Below are 24,630 nucleotides of genomic sequence, written 5' to 3'. Positions count from 1 at the left end.
GTATACAATTAGAAAACTTACTAAAAGGAAATATTCATGTTGACTATCTGTGTGCCATATTGGCGCAAAGACTGCATTTTCTCCGCAGATTGAGACTGGTAGGGGTGAGTACCAAGATCATGACTTCATTCTACAATTCTGTACTGGAAAGTCTGATCAGATATGGTATGGCATCCTGGTTTGGCACCCTTACCATCCAGTGCAAATCCAAAAATTGAGAAACTAATAAAAACAGCAATGAAGGTTATGGGAAAGAAAGAGTATACTTCGCTTCAGACCATCTTTGAAAAAACAGTTGTCACCCAGGCTCAGAAAATCCTGAATGACCCCTCACACTCAGAATTTTGCACTCAGAATATAATGTTTTACCTTCGGGGAAACGCTTTAGAGCTAGCAGATGGAAAAGTAATCGCTATGGGCTGTCTTTCGTTCCAACTTCCATAGCGCTCCTAAATAAACAATCTGCACGGAACAAAATAGCTTGAAGCACTTACGGCACTTTATTTAGTTATTTTTAATCATGGTCTAACTAGCTTAGTTCAATTTTTACTATTTGATCTTATGTGATTCTCTTATATAGTATTGTGGCGGTTGTATTTTGTTTGTCATATTGTTTTTCTTAGATGTGCTCTAGTGTAATTTATACAGAATTATCTGTTTTATCATTCTGTTTTTTATTGACTTGGTAATCAATTGACAGGGGAAGGTCATGATACTTGTGCATTGTCTGCAATGTAGGGTGGCTTGTATGTTGTATGTGTGTGAAAAAGTCTCTGTGTTTAATGTTGTTTACAGCAGCATAATGTAGTACTGATGCCCAAGACAAATTTCCCTCAGGAGACAATAAAGTTATCTTGATCTTGAGCTTGATCTTTACAATGTTGTTTATTTCTTTTATTACCACACACACATTCATAGCAGAGCTGCCCCCCCCCCCCCCCCCATGTTTATACTGATGATTGATTGTAATAAATCAACAGAGAGAAGTTGTCTCCATCTGTGTTTTAACAGACACACCTGGGCCGAAGTTGGAAACCACAATCAGCTTTAAATCCAGTTCTAATCTAGTCCTCACTAAATTTCAAATAATTTCCCTGGAGTTACCATTACAAAATTTACTCTAATTAAATTGGAACATACACAAACTTCTCACAAAATCACACTTGAATTCATATCTTGCTACTCGGTCAGAATCTTATCAACCTGGAGTCCCAGTCTCTGTCAATATAAATAGGCTATATGTTTATATATGTTTTAGGCCTATTGGCAGACGGCCATTTAAAATGTAGGCAATGGCATATAAAGAATAAAGAATAAAGAGTCTTTTCTCCATGTCCACTGTAGTTTCTCAGTGTGCTCTCTAGGAACATCTGTCTGGTCCAGGGAGCTTTGTCATTCATAAGGCTACTTTTACTTTTATATTTTAATTATATTGCTAAGCCTGTACAGATGGAGGATAGATGAAATGTGTCAGTAATATAGGAGATTGTTGGCTGGAAGTATGGAGATACTAAAATGCATTACTTAAAAAGGAGAAAACTAAAAATATTCTATGGTCATGTAAGTTTGTGTTTTCCAATAAAAAGATTGACTTGAGAATAATTACTTGGTCTATAAGTGATGCTCAGAGGCCCGACATGGCCCTTCTATGTTCATGTTAGTATGTGTTTTCCAATAAAAATTTGACTCGAGAATAATTAATTAGTCTATAAATGATGCTCAGAGGCCCAACATGGCCCTCACCTTGTTCGCAATAGGTCAGCGCAGTCGGCTGTTAACTGAAAGGATGGTGGTTCAAGTCCACCCAGGGACGTTTGTTGCTTAAATAACCTGGAGTAAGCTAACTCTAGGGTTTATCATTCTGCAGGTGAATATAGAGCAGCCCAAAGATAACCCAAGTGGCCTTACCTTTATCCGAAGGTACAGTTCTGAAAACCATGTACTGTACATTTTAATCTTTACGGTCATTGGTATGCAGGTCACTTGATGTAATACAAGCAAATACATAAGGCCAGACAGAGAGAAAAAGTGAGAGAAAAGAAAAAGAGACTAGCTGTCTAAAGGATAACCAGTTGAGATTGTGTGCGTCTTTGAGAACTGTAAGTCATATAACTGAGGTTGTCAGTTCATTTAAACTAATGAGGAAGAATTTGACAAATCAAAATCAAGTCCAGGAACTTATTCTTTCAAACATCACACCTGAGTCTTTAAAGTCCTGACCATTCCCTGACCGGGAATCGAACCCGGGCCGCGGCGGTGAGAGCGCCGAATCCTAGCCACTAGACCATCAGGGAGTCACATCTTTCAAATTTATCTTTGTAGATGTGAGTTTTCTTTTCACTTACTGGAATGACACATATTGTTTTAGGCGAGGAATGGTGCCTGGCTAGAGCTTCAGAAGGCAGGACATGACAGATTACACATCTGTCACATAGTCAGTTTGTATTCTTAAATACCAAGTCTCTTGCTGTTCCTTGACTTGTTAGCCATTTGTTGGCTATATTGTTTTAGGCGAGGAATGGCGCCTGGCTAGAGCTTTAGAAGGCAGTGGTGCAAAATGCAAAACTGCCTGTTTCAATTTTTATTACATGGTAATATTACAATAACAGAGGTGCAGAGATTACCTGGAAATGCTTCTGGTATTTTCCAGGGAATCTCTTCACCTCTGTTATTCTAAAATTACCATGAAATACGTATTGTCCTGCACGCACGTAACGCTGTGCAATCTGACCAGCAGCTAAACACCTTCCACCATCAAGCACTGGCGACTGGGATCATTGTAACACGTTTATTTGAGTAACAAAGGGTGAAACTGGGAGAAAACACAATGACCAGTTACTTAGATAGTAATGAGTCACAGATATTAAACAAAGATAATTGTAAAAACAATATAACTACACAACAGGCTAGCAAAAATGTAAGATGAAATAAAGAAACACGTAATGTATTGTTATACAGTGTACGTAGTATAACCTATGTTGGGTATCTAAATAAACTAAGATATACTTACATGTGGCATTACCCAAGATAAAAGTGGCAAACTAGCTTACTGAAGCATATCGTCAGTTAGGGCTGAACAATATTGTGTTTTAGCATCGACATCGCGATGTGCGCATGCGCGAAAGTCACATTGCAGGACGTTACGATGTTGACGTTAATACTTTTTTGCTGCTTGATAGAAAAGTAACCTTTCACCGTTTCTCCTTTACATGATTATTACCATCCGACCATTCCCCTTTAAGACAGGTAGCCATGTGGCCAACGTGTGGATGTGACGTTAGTCCGACGGGGTTTGGTATGGGAAGTGAGCAGAGGTGGGTAGAGTAGCCAAAAATTGTACTCAAGTAAAAGTACTGTTACTTCAGAATAATATGACTCAAGTAAAAGTAAAAGTAGTCATCCAAATAATTACTTGAGTAAGAGTAAAAAAGTGCTTGATGAAAAAACTACTCAAGTAGTGAGTAATTGTTGAGTAACGTCTGATTTATTTCTTAACACAAGCATCAATCAGACCGACAAAAATACAAAATAATCCTATTTAGGCAAATTATAGCTCATCCAATCAATAAAATAAATTAAAAATAATTTATTAATTACCAAATAGTTTACTTGAGAGACTAGTCACATCAAATTAGGATGGATACTGCATGTGTAAAACATACTGTATGTAACCTAAAAGACAAACATCCCTCTCCACAGCAAAAACTAAAACTACCGCTACGTTTCCTCAGGTTAGATGTTGAGTTTTTGAACGCTGACATGTCCGTTTGTTTTGGTAGACCCTGAACACACCGCATAACTTAGCTGCTGTTTCGCACTTTTCCTAAAAGATAACCATGCTATCACTATGAGGCCGGGGGGGGGGTCCGCCTTGGCAACGTTTGATTCTGACGTCTTTGCTACGACTGTAAAGCTAACCCCTCCCGCTACTGAAACGAGTATGGTCAAGTGACTGCACAACGACGTGTGATTGGTTAAGCACAGTCACGTGGTAGACCCTTCAGCGGGAGACTCTCTCTCTGTCAAAATAAAACATTGAAATGAGACGTACGCTGGGGTAAAAACAATGACGCGTAGTAACGAGTAACGAGCTCATTGTAGCCTAATGTAGCGGAGTAAGAGTACAGTTTATTTTTCCCTAATCTACTCAAGTAAAAGTAAAAGTATAGTGATTTAAAACTACTCCTAGAAGTACAATTTTTTCAAAAACTTACTCAAGTAAATGTAACGGAGTAAATGTAACTCATTACTACCCACCTCTGGAAGTGAGGCTCAGTTAAACTGAAACACTGGCGCTGAGCTCCAGGTCCTGCAGACGCAGACGGTCCGCCGTCAGTGGGGCTCGGCCAGCGGGGAAACATCGCTAGAAAGCTCCGCTGCCGACCTCGACGTGATCTGATCTCCAGCGGGACACGGAAAGCTCCAGACCCGGTAGCAGCGGCACAACCCCCCATGAGCCCACCGCCAGTGTTGGGGGAATAGCAAGCTAGCGTTAGCGAACTAACCAACCAGCCCGCTAACAAAAAAAAAAGTAATTTAAAAGGCACGCATTATACCTACTGATGGTGGTCCGTCCGTGGCTGCAAGACCTGGAGCTCACCGGCAGTGTTTGAGTTTGACTGTTTAAAGTGTTGAGATAATTAAAAGGTATTTATTTATAAGCGGGGTTACTTTTCTAACGCTAGCTTGCTAATCCACCAACACTAGTGGTGAGCGGGTCTGAAGCTATCCATGTCCGTCTGCAGCTGCAGGACCTGGAGCTCACCGCCAGTGTTTCAGTTTGACTGTTAAAAAGTGTTGAGATAATTAAAAAGTATTTGTTTAGAAGCAGGCTGGCTGCTAGTTAGCCAATGCTAGCTTCCATGCTACATAAATAAGCCTGACAGAGCTGTCCCTCACAGAAAAAAAACACAGGTAAAATTAAAAAACACTACATAAACTTTGCTACAGTGTTTATTTAAAGATAGGTACACCTACATGTAGGGTGACGAGATTGCAATATAAGCCTTTATATTAATATTAGCAGCGGAAGCGTGCTGGGCCCATAACCCAGAGGTTGATGGATCGAAACCATCTTCTACTATTTCCTGTGCTTTGTATCTTCAGTAAGTATATATCCAGTCTGTTGATGTTTAACACAGCAACTGATGTTGCAAGTGTCTGAAGTGAAATGTCTCCACCTGCTGAAGAGTTAACTTAATGGCATGTTGAGATTATACAGTATATACATTATACAGTGCTCATACTCCTTTATTCCCGCTCTAACACCCATAAAAACTGGAGTGTAATACAGTAAATATACTACACTACAGGTAATAAATACTGTAAATAGAAACTGTAAAACATGTACGTTCAAAGTGCTTGTTGTGTTGTTTACCAGCCAGATTACCACAGGAGGTAATATCTGTTGCAGCTCTTTTAAAGACTCTACCATAATACCTGCTGGAGATGCCAGGTCCTCATACATGGAAAGCATGAGCTCTACCACTGAGCTACATCCCCTGAAGATTTTGAAATTCTTTTGACTTTTTTCTGAGATAGACTTAGACTTATCTTTATTAATCCTTTTGGGATGACTCCACAAGGAAATTGAAATATTACGGAATAAAAGAAGAAACCGAGGTAAAACATGTAATGTTAATGTTGTAGCTGGCTTCAAAACCTGTAAATGCAACTGCAGTGGCTGGAAATCAAACCTGGGCAAAATGCTTGCACTGCTAATGGTATAAATCATAGTTGAAAAGTAACACACCTGTTGCCTTTCTGCTGGACAATACAACGTTCACTGCAAATCTTGTAACACAGATTGATAAGAAATACATTGGTGGAGACTGGTTGCTTCCAGTACCTATGAGATAACACAATATTGTTTATGAAGGCACATCTGCGATTTGGTATACTGTGATGTGTCATTGGTTTGCTACCACTCTTAAAAAACACTGCTCGTTGTCGGCAGGATTCAAACCTGCGCGGCGAGACCCCAATGGATTTCTAGTCCATCGCCTTAACCACTCGGCCACAACAACATGATAAGCCATGCTATGACTGTTTGCAGAAATGTTCATGTAGCACCTCAACACACCATATAATGCCTAAGCTGCACTTGCAAAACAGCAGGGTGTTCAAATACTTATTTTCCTCATTGTAAGATTTCTATGCATTGTGTATGGTAGCCTTTACAATGTTGTTTATTTCTTTTATTACCACACACACATTCATAGCAGAACTGCCCCCCCCATGTTTATACTGATGATTGATTGTAATAAAGCAGTAACAGAGAGTTGTCTCCGTCTGTGTTTTAACAGACACACCTGGGCCGAAGTTGGAAACCAGAATCAGCTTTACATCCAGTTCTAATCTAGTCATCACTAAATTTCAAATAATTTCCCTGGAGTTACCATTACAAAATTTAATCTAATTAAATTGGAACATACACAAACTTCTCACAAAATCACACCTGAATTCATATCTTGCTACTCGGTCAGAATCTTATTAACCTGGAGTCCCAGTCTCTGTCAATATAAATAGGCTATATGTTTATAAATGTTTTAGGCCTATTGGCAGACGGCCATTTAAAATGTAGGCAATGGCATATAAAGAATAAAGAATAAAGAGTCTTTTCTCCATGTCCACTGTAGTTTTTCAGTGTGCTCTCTAGTAACATGTGTCTGGCCCAGGTAGCTTTGTCATTCATAAGGCTACTTTTACTTTTATATTTTAATTATATGGCCAAGCCTGTACTTTGGTACTTTTACTTGAGTAAAGAAGTTAAATCAGTACTTCTACTTTTACCAGAGTATTTGTTAACACAATTATCTCTTCTTCTACTTGAGCACGGGCAGTGAGTACTTTTGCCATCTCTGACGGCCTCTGTATTGTTCTGTTTAGAGTATGTATATATTGTGTGTATAGACTAGTCCATTTTAGTTAACAAACCCTTGCAACACTTTTAAAGGTTCCATGGTGTAATGGTTAGCACTCTGGACTCTGAATCCAGCGATCTGAGTTCAAATCTCGGTGGAACCTGGTTTTTAAGCCACACCACAGGTAAAAAAGATCAACCTTTCAACTTTCCACATCTAGTTTACAGTAAGCTTACAGGTTTAACTGTGTAATATTCACACTGGCAGTGAGAACCACTGTAGAAATTATTATCTTGGTCAATGTTGTTTTCAATGTCTTGTGGTTTATGTTCTGTGTATTTGAAAGTTTGAAAGTTCAGTTGATTATATGTAACAGAGAAGTTTCTGTCCAAGTTTGCCATGATCATTGTGTTTGATACGTCCAATTCAGTTTGTATGCAGTTACCTTATGTAGGCCTATGTTGCTCTTGATTCATTCTTTCTTCAAACTTATCCAGCTCGGTGATGTCCCTGATGAGAATCACTTCAATCTCTTTTGCTGCCTCAGGCGTCAACCCGTGAAGTTTGATGTATATTTTACAATTTCTTGCTCATGTTGCCTGGATCTTGTTTTGTTTTCTGAGTATGAGTGCTTTCTTGGCAATATCAGCATTTTTCTTGGTGAGGTGTTTGTTGATGTAAACTTGGATGCCTTTTAATTTCCTTCCTTGTCTGAGAAGTGCGGACTTTTTCTTTCTGTTGGTGAACCGGATTATTACAAATGGAGTGGCCGTTTGTTTTTGCTCGGCAGAGTATGACATTCCTCAATGTCCCTGCTATCAACATAAATGCCTTTGCTGTTCAAAAAGCAAATCACCTGTTGTTCCAGCGTCTCCTTCTCCTCCTCGAGAGCTTCCCTCAGCCTAGCAGTGGTGTATCCAGCGTCTGCGGCCACCCTGGCATAGTTCCGTTGTTTGGTTCTCAGGCCGCTGATAATCACATTGCATTGCTCGAGGTTGAGAGCACTTTTGAGGTGCAGTGTGATTTTCGGCTGAGATGCTTCGGGTGCGTTTAGGTGTGAGCCCAAATAGTCGTTGAACGACAAAGCCAAGACAGCGATCAGGCGGTAGAACCAGGGTTTTGATGTCCCATCCATGCAACCGATGGATATGATTAAAACCTGTATACAGCCCAACCACTTACCAATCACATCACTGGAAAGACAGCATTACTACAGGGTCCTGACAGGGTAGTGGATGTCAATTTTTAAAAATGGACAGAAAACTGCCAGAACTTATATTTGCTACTTTTCATGGGCTGTCAACAACTTTTCCAGCAGTTATAACATGATTCATCTCACCATGGAAATCATAATCTCTTGATTCATCTCCCTTTCAGAGTGTCTACCATTGTGTCACCAGCAAAACAGAGTTAGCAGAGGATGATTTTGAACTATCAACCTCAAGGTTGTGGGCCCAGCACACTTCCACTGCGCCACTCTGCTGAAAACCACCCCAGATGGGACTTGAACCCACAATCCCCAGTGCCTTATCCATTAGGCCACTGGGGCTTTACATTAGCCAAACTCAACAGTTCAGGAGAAATACATATACAGTTCTGGAGACAAAATGAAACAGTAACCTTGACCTCTAGATTTTGAAGTGCTTCCCTCTAGGCGTTCAGGGATATTGCATTCACAAGAATTGGATGGACAGACATGAGGACACAGTCACCTTGACATTGAACCTTTGACCTCCAAAATCTCATCAATTGATTTGCGAGTTCAGGTGAATGTTTTTGCAAACTTTGAAGAAACACAAACATGGGCGTTGTGATAAGATGGTGCTGTCTATCGTTGTTTCTGAGATCAACAATACCTTCTAAAGTTGAATAGCTATTGCGTACCCGGTAATATTAGAGTAGAGCTCTCGTTGGCACTGTAGGTGGACAATTTAGAAAATTAAGTTACTTTACACTTAAAACTGTTACATCTCCTCTGAATCACCAACTGCAAATTTTCAAGCCTCATTGGCACGCCGACCACCATCTTCAGAAGGTAAATCACTGGCTAGCTATGCATGAGTACCTCATATCTTTTACCAGGTTTAGGTGGTTAATCGCTATGGTCATATGAAGCTTCATTAAACTTTCTGAACAATGTTCTTCATTTTCTGAACTTATTCACTCAGTAGTGTTTTATTATTGGTTGTGCATCTGTGATTGCCCTAGAGGTGCTCTCAGTCCAGCACCTCTCCCCCTCATCTTTGTTAGTTTTACACTGTCCAGCATAAATCGCTGACACCATACCTCACACTCATCCATGCATATACACTCACCACTGACTAAACTGACTACCCCCATCATTGAATTATCATTTCTTTTGTTGTGGTCATATTCTCGCATTTCCTTCAACCTTTGCACACGGTCTTTTGTCCTGGCCTTTTCATGGGGTCATGACAAAGTATCTAGGGTCAATTTTAGCCTTTGTGTGAGTACATAGGTTTGCAGAAACATTGTTTTTATTGAGATTAAAGACCAAATTGTTAGTTTTTCTGAAATTTTCCCAACCATTGCAATGGCTTTCAAGGCCTCGTTGGCGCAGTAGGCAGCACGTCAGTCTCATAATCTGAAGGTCGTGAGTTCAACCCTCACACGGGGCAGGTGTTTTAAAAACCAGAAAGACACAACTAATGCGGAAACAGTGACATTCAGGTGGTTGAACACTGGTACTAGAACATGAATGGAATTTGACATTCTTTGGTTATTTCTGAGATTGATACAATGAAAGGAATTTTTTAAGAGTGGTAGCAAACCAATGAAAAGGGTTATAGAACATATGTGTTATGTCCTTAGACATACTATCCAAGCAGGGAGATGAGTACAGAGATTTGGGTGCTAGCAAGATGGATGTAGGTTGCCCATTGTTCATTTAGACTTACCAGCAGCATTGTAATGATACAAACTTGCTTGAAAAACAGCGACAATTCTGTTTAAAGACTTGTGCACACAAATTATATGGCAGTGTCTGAAGTGTTCAGGCATGTCAAATGGACAACTCATCTAGCAGAATGTGCAACTCTACACCTGAACAGGGACTTGAACCCTGGACCCTCAGATTAAAAGTCTGATGCTCTACCAACTGAGCTACCCAGGCTTCTAAAGCTATTGACTGTGGAAAAAACAATCTGCTGAACTACAAATTAAAGTAAATGAAGACCATTAAGCTGTTGCCATGATCACGATCTTCTGGACAGCAGGAGGGTAGACCATAATTTGCACAATGCCTGAGAACACCAAATGTTATTGCACAAACTGGTTGAAAATTGGCTAAATTGGCCAAAAAGGTTAAAAAGCTCAAAGTCACAACTCATCATGGCCACTAGCAGATTGTGAACATCCAGTAAACCTGCATGACAGATGATGATGGCGAGCACTTCATACATATCCCAGAATCAAACTGTTGCCTTATCAGGGACTTGAGCTGTGGTATTCTTCTTCGCTCAAAACGTTGATAGCCATAATGCAATTTTATGGCTACAGACAAATAAACTTTATTGCTAGTTGGTACAATAAAACAACTCTCCCTCTTGATCAGCTTCCTCTTGACGGGAAAAATCCACCAGATGACTTGCCATCCAAGCAGGGAGATCAGCACAGAGATTTGGGTGCTAGCGAGATGGATGTAGGTTGCCCATTGTTCATTTAGACGTACCACCAACATTGAAAACAGAGGTCTGTGGAAAAAACAATCTCCTGAACTACAAATTGAGGTTCAAGTAAATGAAGAAGATTAAGCTGTTGCCATGGAAGGAAAAATCCACCAGATGACTTGCTATCCAAGCATGGAGATCAGCACATATCCCACAATAAAGCTGTCGCCTTACCGAGGACTTGAGCTGTGGTATTCTTTTTCACTCAAAACATTGATAACCTAATTCAAACAACACAGCTTCAGACAAGTAAACTTTATTGCTGGTGGGTGCAAAAAAACAACTCTCCCTCTTGTTCCGCTTCTATACTCTTAGTGTTACGGTTAGTAAGACCCAGAACCATAGAGATACAAAAGGCACGTTTAATGAGTGCGGAGGGGTTCAAACACTGGTGTAGACAGGTGGCTGGTCGGCGTGAGGGAGGAAGGCAGCTCGGAGGGACAATGGATGGATCTAAGGAGAGGCAGACTTAGTACTAGAATACAACAACAAACAACAACACAGGCGCAAATGACTAGGAGCCCAGTTACCACAATAGTGCATGTAATGATCTGGCGTTGAAGAGGCGGTCAGCCCGGGTTTATGTATTGCAGTGGGTGATGAGTGATGAGGAACAGCTGAGTGGATGACGGAACGTAGATGGAAAGCCACGCCTCTAGATCCCCTGGAACGCCCTCACGGCAAGACAGACAAGACACACAGAAGAAAGGGAAGACACGACACAGGTTGGGGAATGCACCAGACCACAACACTTAGCCCTCGTGACAAGAAAAATGCACCAGATGACCTTCTATCCAAGAAGGGAGATGAGTACAGAGATTTGGGTGCCAGCAAGATGGACGTAGGTTGGCTATTGTACATTTAGACTTACCAGCAACATTGTTATGAGGCAAACCTGCTTGAAAAACAGCCACAATTCTTTTTAAAGACTAATGGATGGAACACAAACGATATAGCAGTATCTGAAGTGTTCAAGAATGTCGACTCTACATCTGAACAGGGACTTGAACCCTGGACTCTCAGATTAAAAGTCTGATGCTCTACCGACTGAGCTACCCAGGCTCCTAAAACTGCTGGGTGTGGAAAAAATAATCTCCTGAACTACAGATTGAAGTTTAAGTAAATGAAGACCATTAAGCTGTTGCCATGATCACGGTCTTCTGGACAGCAGGAGGGTAGACCATGATTTGCACAATGCCTGAGAACAACAATTGTTATTGCACAAACTGGTTGAAAATTGGCTAAATTGACCAAAACGGTTAAAAAGCTCAAAGTCCCAACTCATCATGGCCACTAGCAGACTGTGAACATCCTGCAAACCTGCATGACAGATAACAATAGCGAGCACTTCATACATATCACACAATCAAGCTGTTGACTTCTCAGGGACTTGAGCTGTGGTATTCTTTTTCGCTGAAAACGTTGATAACCTATTGCAATTTGTGGACAAATAAACTTTATTGCTGGTGAGTATAATAAAACAACTCTCCCTCTTGATCCGCTTCCTCTTGACGGGAAAAATCCACCAGATGACTTGCCATCCAAGCAGGGAGATCAGCACAGAGATTTGGGTGCTAACAAGATGGATGTAGGTTGGCCATTGTTCATTTAGAGATAGCACCCGCATTGTTATGATGTAAACCTGCATGAAAAACCGCCACAATTCTTTTGAAAGACTTGTGCATGTTACTTACATGAGACAACAGTGTCTGAAAGTGTTCAGAATTGCCAAAGTGTACAACTCATCCAGGTCATCCAGAACTCAGCCAATTTTGCTCAATTTGGCCTTAATTATTTCTGGACATCTGTTCTTTTTAAACAGTTAAAAAGCAGGCCGGTTAGCTCAGATTGTTTGAGTGTGGTGCTAAAAATGCTAAGCACCGGCAGACACTTTAGGGGTACTAAAATTGCCAAACCCTACGCCCAAAATAATCTGTATCCACCTTTTGTTTGCACAAATCGGCCATTAACGCAAAAACAAGTCTCAATCTCTATAGCTCTGCTTTCCATGTCTTTTGTAGCAAGGCCAAAAACATACAGTTGTAAGGTTGTCTGCTCAGTAAGTGCAAATATAAGTCACAGGTAACTGATGTGCCTAGCATTCAATCTATTTCCTTCAACAAAAGCTAACTGGCCACCTCATTAGTCTACCTTTTTTACAAATGTTACCTCGCTCCTGAATTTCAGATAAACTGATAAACCGTGGAAATTCAGATTTGGAAATATTACTTTTTTTTTGCAACCATGTGGCCTTATGGACAAGGCATCTGACTTTGGAGCAGAAGATTGAGGGTTCAAGTCCCTTTGTGGTTAGAAACTCCTGTCTACCTCCAGAAACCCAAAGGGAGCATGTAGCACCTTGGTTTGGACTCTACAGTCATGCTTTTGCGTCTTTTTTGCAAGGTCAACAACATATGCAGTCCCTACAAACCATACACAACCAGGTAGCCCATCTAGAACTGGCCCAATTTTTTCAAACAGTTAAAAAGCAGGCCGGTTAGCTCAGATGGTTTGAGTGTGGTGCTCATAATGCTAAGCACCGGCAGACACTTTAGGGGTAATAAAATCACCAAACCCTACACTCAAGATCATCTGTTTCCACCTTTTGTTTGCACAAATAGGCCATTTGCGCAAGTAAAGAAGTTCTTGTATCTCAAAGGCATATGAGGTTGCATACAGATGGAGAGAAGGAGGAGGAGAGAGGTACCTAGTGCATCATGGGAAGTCCACCGGTAGTCTAGGCCTATAGCAGCACAACTAAGGGATGGTTCAGGACTCACCCAAGCCAGCCCTACCTATAGGATTTATCAAAGAGGAAAGTCTTAAGCCTACTCTTACATGTGGAGATGGTGTCTGCCTCCTGAACCCAAACTGGAACCTGGTTCCACAGGAGAGGAACGCTCTGGCTCCCATTCTACTTTTGGAAAACTTGTTCTTGACTTGCCTTCTCCCACATTCTCTGAATGCTTAGCTAACTAAATTACTTAAGTTGGCCAATAATTGTTGCTTTTTCATCTTCGTTGTGATTGTTGTGCGCCTTCAATATCATATCATATCAATATTATGTGGATATTATGAAAGAAACTGACAAGCACAGGAGCACTACAGAGGCGGAGACTGCCTTAAAGATGCGTCAGATGGAGATACAGGCTGGGTTGGGAGTTGCCCGTAACGTATCCACTGCCGGCGCGCATTCTCGCAGTTCTGTCAGTTTTGACGTGAGTAAGCACATTTCGCTGGTGCCAGTTTTCCGTGAGTCCGAGGTGGAAGCGTACTTTGGTGCATTTGAGCGTATTGCTGCTGCTCTACAGTGGCCTAAAGATGTGTGGGCTATCTTATTGCAGTGTAAGTTAGTGGGTAAAGCTCAAGAGGCCTGTTCCTCTATGTCTGTGGAGGACGGGCTGGCTTATGAAAAAGTAAAGAGTGCTATCCTGCAAGCATATGAGCTGGTGCCTGAGGCCTACAGACAGCGTTTCCGCAGTCTTAGGAAAAGCCAGAGCCAGTCGTATGTAGACTTTGCTCGAGAGAAAGGGATTCTTTTTGACAGGTGGTGTGCAGCGTGTAAGGTTGCCGATCTGTCTGCTTTGCTTGAGCTAATGTTGCTAGAAGAGTTTAAAAACTGCGTACCTGAGCGTACTACTGTGTATTAAAATGAGCAGAAAGTGTCCACCCTACAGCAAGCTGCTATTCTAGCTGATGAGTTTACACTTACTCATAAGGTTGTTTTTAGCAAACGTTTTTAGCACCCATGGTGCAGATCTTCCAGTGTATTATGACAGCGCTCCTTTGCGTCCAAGGTCTGACATACTATGCTTCTTCTGTCGCAAGTCCGGTCATTTGATTGCTAACTGCGACGCTTGGAAGCGGAAGCAGCAAGGGTCGTATCAAAAACAGCTGAAGGGTGTGGGATTGATTAAAACTTCTCCCAGAGTCCAATCCTTGGAATCTGTGGCTCTTGTGATGCCTGATGACTGTTTTAATCCTTTTATCTTTAATGGTTTAATGGTTTAAGTGTCTCTTTCAGGGAAATCTGAGGAAAAGCATCCAGTGACAATACTGCGAGACACGGCTTGTTCACGGTCACTGATCCTGTCTGATGTTCTGCCGCTGGGACCTAGCTTAAGCATGTGTGCAGTTGTGAAGGGCATTGAAATGGGTTTTGTGCCAGCACCGCTGTATCAGGTTCATGTACAGTCAGACCTAGTGACAGGGTTTTTTACAGGAGGCGCCCGGTCACGATTCCCTATCGAAGGCGTTGACTTTATCATGGAGAATAGAATGATATTGCAGGGGGAAAGTTTATCCTGTTCCTGAGGTGGTGTACACTCCAATTCCTGAGTCAGAAAGTGATGAGCTAGCTCGAGAACATCCTCATGTGTTTGTAGCTAGTGTTACCACTAGAGCGCAGGCTCATAAGCAGACTCAAGAGGTCAGTTTGTCTGACTCCTTGTTTGCTTCTGTACTTTCTGGGGAAGGTGTGACCTCTGGTGGTTCGGTAAGCTGTACTTCAGGTGAGCCTGGTGAAAAGGCTAATGCTGCTGCACCCTTGCCGCTTACTCGGGAGGCTCTCGTTAAAGCTCTGAGAAATGATCCCTCGCTGGATAAGTGTTGGAAGTCAGTGTTCAACATGACTGAGTGTAATGGTCAACTGCCTTTATTTGTGGAAAATGGTGTGTTGATGCGGAGGTGGTTCTCACGGAAATGGTGGGTGGCGACCGATTCTGAGGAGGATTGGGGGGTGGTTTTTCAGGTAGTAATCCCTGTTGACTGTCGGCAGCATGTTTTAGCGCTGGCTCACGAGCACCTATGGTCAGGTCACTTGGGCATCAGTAAAACCTATGATCGTGTCCTTAGGCAGTTCTTTTGGCCAGGAATGAAGGCAGACGTAGTGCGCTTCTGTCAAACCTGCAGTACTTGCCAGATGGTAGGTAAACCTAATCAGCCTGTGCCCCCCGCGCCGCTGCGGCCTATTCCGGCTGTTGGTGAACCTTTTGAGCATGTTTTAGTCGACTGCGTAGGCCCATTGCCCAAAGCTAAGTCTGGAAATCAATTTTTGCTTACCATGATGTGTATCTCTACCCGTTTCCCTGAGGCCATTCCTTTGCGCAAGATAACCGCTAAAGCAGTCACTAAAGCACTGATTAAGTTCTTTACAACTTACAGTCTACCAAAGACCATAGAGTCTGATCAGGGAACAAATTTCTTGTCCAGGATTTTCAAGGAGACTCTCCAGTCCCTCGGTGTCCAGTGCTTATCATCCTGAGTAGCAGGGTGCACTTGAGCGCTGGCACCAGACTTTGAAATCCATGCTGAAGAAGTACTGTTATGAGACTGGGAATGACTGGGATGAGGGTGTGCCTTTTGTTCTCTTTGCTGTCCGTAATGCAAAGCAAGAATCTCTAGGGTTTAGTCCCGCAGAGCTAGTGTTCGGTCACAATGTGCGTGGCCCATTGAAGGTGTTGAAGGAGAAATTAGTGGGTGATAACTCTGGTGGAAAGAACGTGTTGGATTTTGTATCTTGCTGTAGAGAACGTCTGCACCATGCTACACGTTTGGCCATGGAGTCACTCTCGTCATCGCAGGGTAACATTAAGAGACGCTTCGACAAGAAGGCAGTCGAGAGACAGTTTGCCGCTGGGGATAAGGTGTTGGTCTTGCTGCCCACAACAGGCTCTGCTCTTGCCACCCGGTTCTCAGGTCCGTATGTGGTGGAAGCCAAAGTTTCCAATACCGATTATGTTATCCGTACGCCTGAGCGTAGACGGAAGACCCGCTTATGTCATATTAACATGCTGAAATCTTTTCATCCCAGAGGGGCTGACCTGAAAAGGCCAGAGACGACGCCAGACGTTGCTGTGGTAGGGGTTTCTTCTCTTGTTGGTGGTACTCAACCGGTGTTGGAGGCAGACTTGATGACACCCTGTGAAAGTCATCTGTGTGGTAGGCTAGCTAACTCTGAGTTCTTGTCCAAACTTGACCAGCAGCTGTCCTACCTCCCAGTGCCTCACAAACAGGATGTGATCGGCCTGCTCGGCAGGTATACTAGTATATTAAAGGATGTACCCTCACGCACAGGTGTGCTGGAGCACGACCTTAACGTGGGTAATGCTGCTCCCATTAAACAGCATGCAAAAAAGGGAGGCCATGAGGAAAGAAGTCAGCTACTTGGTAGAGAATGGTCTTGCCAAGCCCAGCTATAGTCTTTGGAGTTCATCCTGCTTGTTGGCGCCTAAACCCGACGGCAGTCCTCGCTTCTGTACGGACTTTCGTAAAGTAAACGCTTTTACCGTGTCAGATTCCTTTCCTTTGCCCCGTATGGATGATTGTGTTGACAGAGTTGGACCAGCTGTGTGTATTTCAAAGCTTGATCTTCTCAAAAGATACTGGCAGGTTCCTTTGACACAGCGGGCTTCTGATATCTCTGCTTTTGTCACTCCTGATGCTTTTATGCAGTACACTGTGATGCCGTTTGGCATGAAGAACACACCTGCCACTTTTCAGCGCCTGATGCAGCAAGTGTTAGGGGATGTACCTAACTGCAGTGTGTATCTGGATGATGTGGTGGTCTACTCCAGTGAGTGGGGTAGTCACATGTCCAGTCTAGAAACTGTCTGCCAACGGTTGGCGGGCGCCTCCCTTACCCTTAACTTGGCCAAGTGTGAGTTTGGTAAGGCCACTGTCACTTACCTTGGTAAGCAGGTTGGCCAGGGGCAGGTTCGGCCTGTGGATGCTAAGGTAGCTGCGGTTGTCTCTCTACCAGTGCCCAGCACTAGACGTGAACTAAGGCGTTTCTTAGGCATGACAGGTTACTATCGCTGTTTCTGCAAGAACTTCTCTGTAGTGGTTGCTCCTCTGACCAGGTTGTGTAGTCCTGTGGTTCCTTTCGTGTGGAATGATGAGTGCAACCATGCTTTTACCTCTGCTAAGTCTCTCCTCTGTAGTGCTCCTGTGCTGGCTGTTCCTGACCTTGCTCGACCTTTCCAGCTTGAGGTGGATGCCAGTGCCACTGGAGCTGGTGTTGTGCTGTTGCAGGAAGATGTACAACAGCAATCAGCGCTTGATGCGCTGGGAACTTCTGGCATGTTGAGGAGTCACCTGGTTGTTAATGTAACTTGAAGGAGCTCCACATTTGACAGTATTGACTGGAAGTGATAGGCTTGAGTTACATGGGGGATACACACTTTGCATTGAGTCTCGTAATCACCATAAAAATTAAGTATTACTGAAATTTGAACTTGTGTTGCTGCAGTCAGAGTATACAGTGCTCATCCTGAATGGGCCAGTATAGTACATCAGAACTGCTTCTTGAATGGTCTATTAGCTTTGTAACCCCCCATTCCCCACAGCTTTCAATTGTCAGATATGGGTGGGGGAGTGGGCAGTGTGTCCAAACCTTTCTGTGTAAAAAACACAACTAAAGAAGTTTCTTGGATGAGACAAAACTTCTGCGGAGGACCTTTTTACCAAGTCCTGTTGCCCTTCAAGGTTCAAGGAGTCTTTATTATCCCCGGGGGGCAATTTGTTGTGCAGCAGCATGTAACTTAAATAACACACAGGTTATACAAGACAACAGCCATACATCTAAAAACAAAATAAATATGTACTACACGGAAGTCCACACCTCACGTTGACTTATTAAGGAAGCCTATAGAAGCAGGGACAAAAGAGTTTTTGTGTCTGTTTGTCCTGCATTTAGGCTTTAGACCGAATCTGCGGCCAGACAGCAACAAGATGAAGCAGCTGTTCAGGGGGTGACTAGGGTCAGCCAGGACTGATTGGGCCTTCTTGAGGGACCTTGTCTCATATACAGAGCTTAAGTCAGTCAGAGGGTTGTGAGAAATCTTGCCACACACGTTAACTACATATTGCAGCCTGTTCTTGTTTTTAAGCGTTGGGGCAACGTTGTTAAAAACTGACAGCTCCACACTAAAATCATGAATATTAAAACAGTTCAGCTCATTTGAGAGGGCAAGGTGTGACATGCCATTGGTGGGGAACAGACACTTCTTAGGCTGCATCCCCATCATTGCTTTCACACCCTCCCATGCAGGACGTGAGTGGCCTGTGCTCTGCATGTTCTCAACTTTGTTCCTTATAATTAAGTTTTGCAAGCTTAAGTTCCTTTTAGCTTGTTTTTGAAGTACTCTGTATTGAGTCATGTTACCTTGGTTGAAGCTAATATTTCATTCATTAATTATGCTTTTGACAGATTTGGAGACCCATGGTATATTATTTGGACATATGGAGATGGATTTACGAGGGATGACTAAGTCCTCACAGAAGGGGATGTATGCAGAAACAGTCTCTTTGAGCTCATCAATGTCCTTACATTTGTTTTTGAATAGATCCCAGTCAGTGCAGCAGTAGCATTCCTGTAGACACTGCATCGAGTCCTCTGACCAAACCGGAACTAACTTTTGTTTCGGCTTGTTTCTCTTGAGGGACGGTTTGTAAGACGGAACAAATGAACAGAGTTGTGGTCAGACATGCCGAGTAGAGATCTGCTGTTGTGATACGCATCTTTGACGGATCCATAACAGTTTGCCACCCTGGTGACTTACTTCCATGTCTCCATGAACGCCCATATTTGTGGGCTGACAGTTGAGAAACCTTCCCTTGTTTACTATGACATGGATGACTGAGAACCCACTATATCATGACATGTTTAATTCACTATCTTATAATTTTTTAAACAGGTCCTACTGAAAACCTGTTGGAGCTGTCAGGATGGCCGAGCGGTCCAAGGCGCTGCGTTCAGGTAGCAGTCTCCACTGGAGGTGTGGGTTCAAATCCCACTTCTGACAACTAGTGTTTTCATCTGGAACTAACGTCTGAGACATGATATTGGGAATAAAGAACTTAGAAATTACTTTTATTTAAGAAGACATGAATCTGCGCAAGAAACGCAATTGCAAGTTAAGCTTTTTTGTGAGCATCTTTATTGTCAACAGATGTAAGTTACCATGGGTTTGTACACAGTAGACATATCTACTGCTGTATTCACTGTCTGTGGCAAGTCCTTCAAAACCTGTTCTTGACTTGCTTTTTCCCACATCCTCTGGATGCTTAACTAACTAAATGATTTAAGTTGGCCAATAATTTTTGCTTTTTCATCTTGTGTGATTGTTGTGTGCCTTCAATAGCACACATGTGGATATCATGAAAGAAACTGTCTAGCATACCCCTGCAACACTTCTAAAGGTTCCATGGTGTAATGGTTAGCACTCTAGACTCTGAATCCAGCAATCTGATTCAAATTGCAGTGGAACCTGTTTTAAGTTTTGTCTCCATTAGCTTAAGTTAAGTGTAATGTCTTGTTTGTGTTGTAGTATGGAACCATTTTCCTGTCTTTTATGTATTATGAAACTTATTTCCCTGGAAGAAGATTTATTGTAGCTCAATGGGATTGTTCCTGGTTAAATAAAGGTTAAATAAAAATAAAATGAATCTGTAATATGTCCAAACATTCCTCTCTTCATTACCGACATACTGGAAGTCGGCCATGTTTAATTGGATGTTCTCCAGTTATTGTTGTTTGGTAGATTAAAATTATATTTTCCTACTTTGGGACTTTTCATTTCATATTCTTTGTCTGACATTTTCTATTCCCTGTTTGTATTTTCTGTGACTGCATGTGGTTTTAAATCTGTTGGAGTTTCTTCAGACTAAAGCAAAGACACTGATGATGTCATCCAAAGAAACATAAAGGACAGCAACCTGTTTCCAGAGGACACTAAAGAATGACGGAGCAGCAGGAAACAGAGCAGCTCAAATAGCAAACAGCTGATTATTTATCTGACTCGTAGAATAACGCCAATGATTGACTTGTTTTAAATGTCTGGGAATGTGGAACAGCTCCATGCTGACTACCTGAAATAAAACAAGGCCACATGCTGATTATTGGGGACTTGATTTGATGGATTTATTTTCCTGTTGTGTCTCTGTTTAAACTCCTAATTTAAAGGTAAAGTCAGGGTCCACTAAAGGTTGTGTTTTGTTGCTGACAGACTCAGATTATTATTCTAAGTGTGTGACAACATTATGGGATGGATCCCTGCAGAGATAGACCTGTTAGTTAAAGAGGAACATCCTTTTAGTTTAGATCCTTTAGTTTCCAACCAGACCAGATCGGTGATTGTAGGAACAGTGGAAAGATGAACCAAGACGGCTTTTCATATATATATTTTCTTTTTCTTTTGACTATAGTTGTGTTTGTTATTAACAGAAATCAACCTGTCGACAAGAAGCTTCTTTTTCATGTTCAGGAGAAGGCCTGTTTCCAGCCAGACTATGAATTGATTCATGAAATCCCTGTTATTAATATCTAGTCAGTCCCATATGGTTCTAGTGCAGGGGTCGGCAACCTTTACCACTCAAAGAGCCATTTGGACCAGTTTCACACAGTAAAGAAAACACTGGGAGCCACAAAACCCTTTTAAATTTAAAATGAAATAACACTGTATATAACACATTTGTGCTATGTATAAACAAACTAAACTGTGTTACATTTATGAAATCAATGAACGACTGCAGAGAAAATGAAATAACATTTCTGCATGCAACAAATCATTTTTAACTCCGAAAAAAAAACAAAAAACGTTGGGTTAACGGTTTGGTAAAATAGGGCTAGCACTGTCAACTTGGCTAAATGGCAAAACCTCCACAGGTCCTCAGGGTAAAGGACACACAGGGCAGCGCATCCTTTACCCTGAAGAGCTGTGTTCAGGTGTTCAGGTGCGCTGTCATGTCTACGAGACCCAGCCACTCTGGTTGTTCCCGGCTCGTCCAGTAACGAACGGAACTGACGGGGAATTAAACCTTTCGCCATTAATTTGCTCAGAATCTGAATGACAACATTCATGACTTCTGTGCATTCCGGAGGAAATGTTTGAGCACACAGGTCTTCTTGGTGCAGGATGCAGTGAAAAGTCAGCAACTTCCTGTCCAGCAACTTCTGCAGCAAAGCCACAAAGCCGTTATTCGCACCTGTCATACCGGTGCTCCGTCTGTACCACTGACACCGGGGGGGGGGGGGGGGGTTATTCCTCTTGCTCTTAAACAATTCAAGACAGCCTCACAGACCCCCCCCCCATGTTTGGCCTTTAAGTGGTATCAACTGGATCATTTTTACTTGTGGCCCAGTTGAGTTTACATACTGGCAGAACAGCGCAATTTGTTCAATATCACCTTAGTCTTTAGATTCATCACAGGCAGTTGAGGAGGCCACAGGCCACAGCTGAAATGATGTCTTTAATTTGCTGTACAAACTAAAATAAAATACATTTTAATTAAATATTCATTAAGTATTTTTAAAAGCTGAGCCGCATCAGAGGGATCAAAGAGCCGCATGCGGCTCCGGAACCGCAGGTTGCCAACCCCTGACTTAACTGTACTAAAATGGCCCCCACAGTCACCAGATCTCAGCCCAATAGAGCATCTTTGGGATGTGGTGGAACGGGAGCTTCGTGCCCTGGATGTGCATCCCAAAAATCTCCATTAACTGCAAGATGCTATCCTATCAATATGGGCCAACATTTCTAAAGAATGCTTTCAGCACCTTGTTGAATCATAAAGTTTATAGTAAGGGCATAGAATTGAATATTCCCAGAAATGCTTGTTACTAACCTAGCTCTGGGAGTCACTCCCCGGAGTCCTCATGTTCTTTTTTCCCCAGCATGTTCCCTTGGATCTGGAGGCTCCAAAATCATGGTAGCAGCTGTCGCCATGGTCCCGCTACACGTTTTGCGATGCCATGTTCATCTGCTACACTCTGTGGTGCCCTGCTACGTCCTGCTGTGCCTTGTGATGCCGCACAGTGCCCTGCTATGCCATGAACTACTACAAAGAACTTCTACAAACTACTATTTTTCTAAACCCAACAGGCCCGTCAGACTCCACCTACCAACAAAGGTAACCACATGGTGGAGGCCCAGCCATTGTTTTGATGCACCATAATCTTATTCCACATAGAGTGTGTGGGGGTATAGCTCAGTGGTAGAGCATTTGACTGCAGATCAAGAGGTCCCCAGTTCAAATCTGGGTGCCCCCTGCAAGAATGTTTTACCCTATCATATATATGATAGTTCTTGTTGTTGATGATACTTGAAAAAAGCATGCATAATGTTGCTTCTTTCCAGAAACCCTTGTGCTTTCTCCCTTGTCAGATTTCCTTGGATTGTGGTGGCACTGAGTAGTGAATGCAACTGCTGCCATGGTCCTGCTAGACGCCCTGCACTATTACTGCTACTATTATTAGTATAGTTCTTTCTACCTTTACTGCTGCCATAATTACCACCGGTCATCTTTTCAATCCATTCTCTCTCTCTCTCTCTCTCTCTCTCTCTCTCTCACCCTCTCCCCCAACTGGTTGTGTCAGATGACTTCCACCATGAGCCAGTTTTAGTTTGAGGTTTCTGCCTGTTAAAAAGACATTTTTCCTCGTACAGTGAGGAAATAAGTATTTGAACACCCTGCTATTTTGCAAGTTCTCCCACTTCTCAAATAAATAGCTGATTTAATAGCTGCTACCAGCTGGTCTAAAGCTATATAGTTAGCCCAAAGAAACAAGCAGAAAGCTGCTACCAGCCAGGCTAAAGCTAATACAGTTAGCTCAAAGAACAAAAGAAAGCTGCTACCAGCCAGGCTAAACTACTACAGTTAGCAAAGACACAAGCAGAAAGCTGCACCAGCCAGGCAAAGTAATACAGTTAGCCAAAGAAACAAGCAGAAAGCTGATACCCGCCAGGCAGGTCCTGCACTTGACTGTTGCTGCACACGCCAGATTGCTCCTTGCGCACCTGGTCCTGCAGTGGCAACCCCATGAGGTCCTTCCGGTTTGCCACTCCTAGCTCCTGCAGCCGCCGCTCAATGAGGCTGATGGTGGCCTCCTTTGGTCTGGCCACTCCCAAACTTTGTCTGCAGCTGCTGGACCCCTCACTGACGCAGAAGCCACAGTCCCATACAGCAGCAGTGTGGGTGCAATGGCTGACTGGTGATAGAAGGGACGTGCGTTGTTTGTCTTACATGTCAATTGGATTCTGACTTGAATTCAAATATTTGGCATCCAAGAAAATTTTGGAACTGATGATGTATCAGTCATTTTTTTGGTGGTTTCTTGGTCACAGCAACAAGCTGATCATTGACATACAGTTGCACGCCACGTATCACAAACTGTTGGGGGGGGCCTTATGTATTGCTTGTATTACATCAAGTGACCTGCATACCAATGGCCGCAAAGATTAATTTTTGCCGAACTGTACTTGCTAATAGAGGTAAGGAAAAAAAGAGTGATGAAAAGAGGAAATAGGGAGAGGAGTGCCGGATCTGTTATTGTTTTTAGGAAGCAGATTACAGCTATACACTTTGCAATCAGTGTTTCACCCTGGCTGCCATCTAAGATGCCATTTGAACCTCCAGAAAACTTGCTGGTAAGAAAGCACATGCAGATCCCCCCCCCGGGCTGTGATCAGGATGGCTGCAGTATCTAAGTAGTATATGTTTATGATTGTACTTTGTGTTTTTGAATGGTACATGTGAACTATTTAAAGAGTAGTTTATATGCTGTGAATTTTGACAAACTTTTGATCACTTGAGGGATTTTCCGTGTAGTCTTTCTTCTTTGACAGTTACCTTGCAATCTAAACTGTATATCCTATTGTCTCTGGAACAATAGTTGGCAGTGGAGGAGTAATGGCTCTTTACAGTGAATATGCAAAAAGATGTTCACAAATTCAGCCCAGGTAAATGCTCAGCCCATATGCACACAGACCTAAACCTATTCACTTAATGCTGGTTACAATATTCTAATAATCAACAATGCCAGAGAAAATGACAAAGAGTGATAACTTTTTACTGGCATTTTTGTAATAAAGTATGGCTTTTGTCTTGCAAAAGTTTTGTTCAATAACAATAACAAGCATACTGTTAGTTACGGTCCCTGTGCATTCACAATGCTGATAATAGTTACATACAGGTAGTGTGGCCGAGTGGTCTAAGGTGCTGGATTAGGCTCCAGTCTCTCTGGAGGCGTGGGTTCAAATCCCACCACTGCCATCTGCAAATACTACACTGCTGGAAGG

At 42.5% G+C, this 24,630-nt stretch overlaps 4 non-coding genes across 4 annotated transcripts; 2 read left to right on the top strand and 2 right to left on the bottom strand.

Moving 5' to 3' along the window:
- Positions 1-2,222: 2,222 nt before the first annotated feature.
- On the bottom strand, positions 2,223-2,294 carry trnae-cuc (transfer RNA glutamic acid (anticodon CUC)). The gene has a single exon. It is a non-coding gene; the product is annotated as a tRNA-Glu (tRNA).
- Positions 2,295-6,954: 4,660 nt separating this feature from the next.
- trnaq-cug (transfer RNA glutamine (anticodon CUG)) lies at positions 6,955-7,026 on the top strand. The gene has a single exon. It is a non-coding gene; the product is annotated as a tRNA-Gln (tRNA).
- A 2,897-nt stretch (positions 7,027-9,923) lies between these two features.
- trnak-uuu (transfer RNA lysine (anticodon UUU)) lies at positions 9,924-9,996 on the bottom strand. Its single transcript has one exon. It is a non-coding gene; the product is annotated as a tRNA-Lys (tRNA).
- Positions 9,997-22,529: 12,533 nt separating this feature from the next.
- Positions 22,530-22,601, top strand: trnac-gca (transfer RNA cysteine (anticodon GCA)). Its single transcript has one exon. It is a non-coding gene; the product is annotated as a tRNA-Cys (tRNA).
- The last annotated feature ends 2,029 nt before the right edge of the window (positions 22,602-24,630 follow it).

This window comes from Etheostoma spectabile, unplaced genomic scaffold (genome assembly GCF_008692095.1).
Source record: "Etheostoma spectabile isolate EspeVRDwgs_2016 unplaced genomic scaffold, UIUC_Espe_1.0 scaffold00019111, whole genome shotgun sequence".
NCBI lineage: Eukaryota > Metazoa > Chordata > Actinopteri > Perciformes > Percidae > Etheostoma > Etheostoma spectabile.
Note: the sequence above shows the minus strand (reverse complement) of the source record. Positions and strands in the feature narration are given on the sequence as shown.